Raw genomic sequence first — 7,621 nt, forward strand, 5'->3', positions numbered from 1 at the left:
ATTGCAAGATAAATAGATAAAGTTGGCCAAACAAAACACAAATATCAGAGAAGAAATACGAGGCTATAAGCAATCATGCATATAAGAGATCAAAGATGATTCAAATAACTTTCATGGATAAAAAGAGATAGATCTGATCATAAACTCAAAGTTTATCGGATCCAAACAAACACACCGCAAAAGAATTACATCATATGGATCTACAAGAGACCATTATATTGAGAATCATACGAGAGAGAGGAAGCCATCTAGCTACTAACTACGGACCCCAAGGTCTACAAAGAACTACTCATGCATCATCGGAGAGGCACCAATGGAAGTGGTGAACCCCTCCATGATGGTGTCAAGATCGGATCTGGTGGTTCTGGACTCTGCGGCGGCTGGAATTGATTTTCGTCGACTCCCCTAGGGTTTCTGGAATATTGGGGTATTTATAGAGCAAAGAGGCGGTCCGCGGGGCACCCGAGGTGGGCACAACCCACCAGGGCGCGCTTGGGACTCCAGGCATCCCCTGGTGGGTTGTTCTCCCCTCAGAGCACCCCTAGGCGCTTCTCCGTCCCATTGGATGTCTTCTGGTCCAAAAATATCCAAAAAAAGTTTCGCTGTGTTTGGACTCCATTTGATATTGATTACTTGCAATGTAAAAAACATGTAGAAAACAACAACTGGCACTTGGCACTATGTCAATAGGTTAGTACCAAAAAAGGATATAAAATGACTATAAAATGATTATAAAACATCCAAGATTGATAATATAACAGCATGGAACAATAAAAAATTATAGATACGTTGTAGACGTATCAGCATCCCCAAGCTTAATTCCCGCTCGTCCTCGAGTAGGTAAATGATAAAAACGGAATTTTTGATGTGGAATGCTGCCTAACATGTCATCTCATATTCTTTTCTTTATAGCATGGACATTTGAACTTTTATATTGTTCAAAGCAATAGTCTAGTTTTGACATGATAACTTAAATACTCAAGCATACCAACAAGAAACCATGTCTTTCAAAATATCAACACTAAAATAAGTTATCCCTAGCTCATCATGCTCAATCATTGATCCATTCATGAAACACACTCCCATATTAACTACACCCAATGCTCAAGTACGATCATAGTGCTCCCTAGTTGGTGCTTTTATAAGAGAAGATGGAGACTCAAATTCAAAATAAAAATTGCATAAAGTAAAAGAAAGGCCTTTGTCTTACTCTCGTGCAATGACAAGTGAATAAACACTCATCATGAGAATAACACATCTAGCATGGAAAATATTAGCCACCCCTCACCGCCTCGCTAGAGGTACGAGCACACAAAAGATAAATTTATTTTGAATATTAGAGATGGCACATACAAATTTGCTTAGAACGACAAAAGAATACCGCATATAGGTAGGTATAGTGGACTCATGTGGCAAAACTGGTTTAAAGGATCTTGGATGCACAAGTAGTGATCATACTTAGTGCGAAATGAAGGCTAGCAAAAGATTGAGAGGCGACCAACCAAGAAACGAATAATCTCATAAGCAAGCATTAAGCATAATTAACACCAATTAATGCACCACAAGTAGGATGTAATTTCATTGCATGACTATTGACTTTCGTGCTTGCATAGGGAATCACAAACTTAACACCAATATTCTTACTAAAGCATAATTACTCATCAACATGACTCACATATCACATCATCATATCTCAAAACTATTACTAAGAATCAAGTTTATTTTGTCCAATGATCTTCATGAAAGTTTTTATTATATCCTTCTTGGATATCTATCACTTTGGAACTAATTTTCATGTGTTTCTTTTGACAAGCTCAAACAAATATAAGTGAAGATCATGAGCATAAAATTTCTTTCTCTCAAATTAATTTAAGTGAAGCAAGAGAGAATTTCTTGAAAATTTTACTAACTCTCAAATAAATCTAAGTGAAGCATGAGAGAATTTCTTCAAAAATACTAAAGCACACCATGCTCAAAAAGATATAAGTGAAGCACTAGAGGAAATCCATAGCTCATAAAAAATTTAAGTGAAGCATAGAGAGCAATTCTAACAAGTCATGGCATAATTTTGGCTCTCTCAAATAAGTGTGTCCAGCAAGGAATCAAGACCTAAAACACAAAACAAAACAAGCAAAGACACATATCATACAAGACACTCCAAGCAAAACACATAGTATGTGACGAATAAAAATATAGCTTCGACTAAAATACCGATGGTCGTTAGAAGAAAGACGGGATGCCACTCGGGGCATCCCCAATCTTAGTTGCTTGCTTCTCTTTGGATAATATCTTGGGATGCCAGGGCATCCCCAAGCTTAGGCTCTTCTTACTCCTTATTCCTTCATCCATCATAAGATAATAACTTCAATCACACAAAACTCAACAAAACCTTCGTGAGATCCGTTAGTATAAGAAAACAAATCACTACTATAAGTGCTGTAGCAAACCAATTCATATTTTATTCTTGCATAATATCTACTGTATTCTAACTTTTATATGGCAAAAACTCATTAAAGAAAACCATAGAATCATCAAAACAAGCACACAACGCAAAGAAAACAGAATCTATCAAAAACAGAACAGTCTGTAGCAATCTGGAAATTTCGAATACTTCTGTAACTCTAAAAACTCTGAAAAATTAGGATGACCTGGGAAATTTGTATATTAATCTTCTACAAAAGTAATTGGTATTTTATTGCTCTCTGGTTAAAAATGAAAATTATTTTCGTGAGCGTAAAAGTTTCTGTTTTTCAGCAAGATCAAACAACTATCACCCAAGAAGATCCTAAAGGCTTTACTTGGCACAAACACTAATTAAAAAACAAAAAACACAATCATAACAGTAGCATAATTGTGATAACACTCAAAAACAGGAAGCAAAAAGTAAAAATAAATTTTATTCACTGGGTTGCCTCCCAACAAGCGCTATTGTTTCACGCCCCTAACTAAGCACAAAGCAAGGATCTAAGTTTTGTCATCTTTGGTTCTAGATCCATAAGATGCCCTCATGATTGATTCATATGGTGGCCTAATTCTTGTTCTAGGGAAGTGTTCAATACCATTCCCCAAAGGAAATTGGAACTTAATATGGCCTTCTTTCATATCAATCATGACACCGATAGTGCATAAAAACGGTCTACCAAGAATAATTGGACAAGACGGATTGCAATCAATATCAAGAATAATAAAATCTATGGGCACATAATTCCTATTTGCAAGAATAAGAACATAATTAATTCTTCCCATAGGGTTTTTAATAGTAGAACCCGCCAAGTGCAAATTTAAAGAACATTCTTCAATATCAGTAAGACCAAGCACATCACATACACATTTCGGAATTGTAGAAACACTAGCACCCAAGTCACACAAAGAAAAACACTCATAATTTTTAATCTTGACTTTGATAGTAGGTTCCCATTCATCATGCAATTTCTAGGAATTGAAACTTCTAATTCCAACTTTTCTTCTAAAGCTTTCATCATAGCATCAACAATATGTTTAGTAAAAGCTTTATTTTGTACATAAGCATGGGGTGAATTTATCATGGATTGCAACAAATAAAAACAATCAATCAAAGAGAAACTATCATAATTAAAGTCTTTGTAATCCAAAAGAGTGGGCACATCACTAGTTAAAGTTTTGACCTCTTCAAACCCACTTTTATCAATTTTCTCAACAAGATTTTCACCCTCCGAAATATTGGGATGCCTTCTAGCTAAAGTTGACTCTTCTCCAGTCCCTTTTTCATCAATATTAACTTTACTAAACAAGGAATAAATAGAAGAAACACCAATCATTTTAAGATCTTCATTTTTATCTTCTAGCGAGATTGGTTTAGCGGCCATTTGATTTACTAGGGTAGCTTGTGCATCGGATATTTTCCCTAGCAAACTTTAAACAAAAGCATACTTAGATTGGAGATTGCAAACTTCTCTACTAATATCATCAAGTTGTTTTGTTATATCATCTAGCACAACGGAGTGCTCTTTGAGTTCTTCGGTAAAATACTTATCATGCTCAAATTGTGTAGTCATATATTCCTTAGTACTTTTCTCAATTTCAAGCAAAATATTAGGGTAAGGAACATCATAATATTTTCTTTGAGGCATCATTACTATGCAAATGAGAACACACGCAAAAACAGATCCAGCAAGAAACCGGCAAACGAAAAAGAAAGCGAAGAAAACGGCATTTTTTGTGAAGTGGGGGAGCGGAAAAGAGAGGCAAATGGCAAATAATGTAAATTGCGAGGAGATGAGATTTGTGATTAGGAACCTGGTATATGTAGATGATTCTCCCCGGCAATGGCGCCAGAAATTCCTTTTGATGCGGCTTGAAGCTACGTCGGTATTTCCCCAAAGAGGAAGGGCTGATGCAGCACAGCGATGGTAGGATTTCCCTCGGTGATGAAACCAAGGTTATCGAACCAGTAGGAGAACCAAGCAAAAATACATAAACATCACCTGCACACAAATAACAAGTACTCGCAACCCGACGTATTAAAAGGGTTGTCAATCCCTTTTGGGTAACGGTGCCGAAAATTGGCAAACGGACGTGAATAAATTGATTACCTGTGATGTAAAAAACATGCAAAAACAACAACTGGCACTTGGCACTATGTCAATAGGTTAGTACCAAAAAGTGATATAAAATGACTATAAAATGATTATAAAACATCCAAGATTGATAATATAACAACATGGAACAATAAACAATTATAGATACGCTGGGGACGTATCACTACCTTGCTGCACTTTTATTACTATTACCATTACTTGCTCGTTATGAAATATCTTGCTATCAAACTACTTTGTTATTTACAGTTTCAACACTTGCAGACATTACCTTGCTGAAAACCACTTGTCATTTCCTTCTACTCCTCGCTGGGTTCGACACCCTTATCGAAAAGAGCTACAATTGATCCCCTATACTTGTGGGCCATCACACCCCAAAATTGGGTTATCAATTTTTGTATTGTTATTCCTTCCTAGATTTCTTAACATGCATCATTAGTGAGCACATCTGTAACTGTAAGCGTAACTTTTCATCATGAACTTGTGAGAGCCCAAAGTGACTATTAAACGTTTGGAAAATTAATTAGAACTATAGGTGCGAACTAATCCAGAGAGAGGAATGCACTTTTCTTGAGTGAGAGTTGTCACTTTAACTAAATAATCCGAAGTATATTTTTCAACATTTTCTGAATTTTTGTTGACTCACTTTTTTTCATATAGGGCCAACATGAAGTACTCTCGACCTGATTACCTGAAAGCCAGGAAAAAGGATGGTGTGGTGAACCATCTGCACTATAAATACAAGAAAGCCAGCATCGTCCCGAAACCATGTGACCAAGTTGGAGAAACTTGCCAGTTTAGTACTATTTCGGGTTTCAAGAAATCAAAGGCATATCTTGGGACTTCAGATATCCACTTCGAAGAGATAGAGCTTGTAAAAGTTTCAGAGGAACATCTTGGGACTACAGAGGAGTTTCAACTAGGCAAGTGCCACTACTAGCTCTAAGCCCGGTATTAGGATATTTAAGACCTGGGCTACAACCCTGTGAGGTACGGAGTTTATACTAAACATTTGTATTTATTTTAATCTAGTTGTGCCATATTATAATTCTAATTAGTATAAGTTTATAGTACTTAGCCATCATAGTTAAACCCATAACAATGCTCTAAATAATAATAATAGTATTCTTTGGTATACATTTTAATGTATATAATCTGGAAATTTTGATTTTCCGAATTGTAAATTGTATAATGTAACAAAATCTTTTTTTTATTAAATAATGTTTTTAATAGTTGTTTAATATTGCATAAACTATATTATGTATACACGTTATTTGTGTATCTATGCGTGTGTTTAGTTTTTTAATTATTCAACATCATCGTAGAGATTTTTAAATCATACACACAAAAATGTATTCTGATAGTGGTTTCTAATGTATATTAGGTAAACATGTTCCTAGAAACTTCTAGGGCATGTCAATTGTGATTTTCAAGTTGAGTCCAGGAAAAAATTACAACATGTGTATGCTTTGGACCTGTACTAAATTAGCAGTATTATTATAATCATGAAATAACATAAGATGTTGTTGATTGTAGTTTTGCATATGATTCGGTTATTTACTTTTCTATCAATTGCCCAATAGTAATTTGTTTACCCATCGTATGCTATTTTCTTGAGAGAAGCCACTAGTGAAATCTACGGCCCGGGGTCTGTTTTCTATCATATTGTTTTTAGATCTATTTGATGGCAGCTTGAACTACGTCGTTATTTCCCCGGAGAGGGAGGGATGATGTAGCACAGCGACGGTAGAGTATTTCCCTCAGTTATGAAACCAAGGTATCGAACTAGTAGGAGAACCAAGCAACACAACGTAAGCAGCACCTGCACACAAATAACAACACCTCGCAACCCGACGTGTTAAAGGGGTTGTCAATCCCTTTAGGGTAACAGCGCCAGAAATTTGCAAGTTGATGGGAGAAAGGTTGTAAATATTGATAAATCGAACGCCAAATAAAATAAAGTGCAACAAAGTACTTTTTGGATTTTTGGTTAAATAGATCTGAAAATAAAAGCAAGTAAAAAGTAGATCGCAAAGGCAAATATATGAAAAATAAGACCCGGGGGGGCGTAGGTTTCACTAGTGGCTTCTCTCGAGAAAAAATAGCAAACAATGGGTGAACAAATTACTCTTGGGCAATTGATAGAACTTCAAATAATTATGACGATATCCAGGCAATGATCCTTACATAGGCATCACGTCCAAGATTAGTAGACCGACTCATGTCTGCATCTACTACTATTACTCCACACATCGACCGCTGTCCAGCATGCATCTAGTGTATTAAGTTCATGGAAAAACGGAGTAATGCAATAAGAACGATGACATGATGTAGACAAGATCCGTTTATCTATATGGCGGCATATATAGATCTCGTCTTTTTATCCTTAGTAGCAACGATACATACATGTCGGTTCCCTTTCTCTCACTGGGATCAAGCACCGTAAGATCGAACCCACTACTGGTCACCTCTTCCCATTGCTAGATAAATAGATCGAGTTGGCCAGACAAAACCCAAATATTAGAGAAAAAATATGATGCTATAAGAGATCATGCATAAAAGAGATCAAAGAAACTCAAATACTTTCATAGATATAAAAACATAGATTTGATCATAAGCTCGAAGTTCATCGATCCCAACAAATACACCGCAAGAGTTACATCATATGGATCTCCAAGAGACCATTGTATTGAGGATAAAGAGAGAGAGAGAGAGATGAAGCCATCTCGCTACTAACTACGGACCCGAAGGTCTACAAGGAACTACTCATGCATCATCGGAGAGGCACCAATGGAAGTGGTGAACCCCTCCGTAATGGTGTTTAGATTGGATCTGGTGTTTCTGGACTCTGCGGCGGCTGGATGAATATTTCGTCGATTCCCCTAGGGTTTTGGGAATATTTGGGTATTTATAGAGTAAAGAGGCGGTCTGGGGGCCCCCGAGGTGGGCACAACCCACCTAGGTGCGCCAGGGCCTCCTGGCGCGCCCTGGTGGGTTGTGCCCCCCTCGGGGCACCCCCCAGGTGCAACCAGGGCCCATCTGCTTCC

Source organism: Triticum urartu, chromosome 5 (assembly GCF_003073215.2).
Source record: "Triticum urartu cultivar G1812 chromosome 5, Tu2.1, whole genome shotgun sequence".
In the NCBI taxonomy this organism is placed as follows: Eukaryota; Viridiplantae; Streptophyta; class Magnoliopsida; order Poales; family Poaceae; genus Triticum; species Triticum urartu.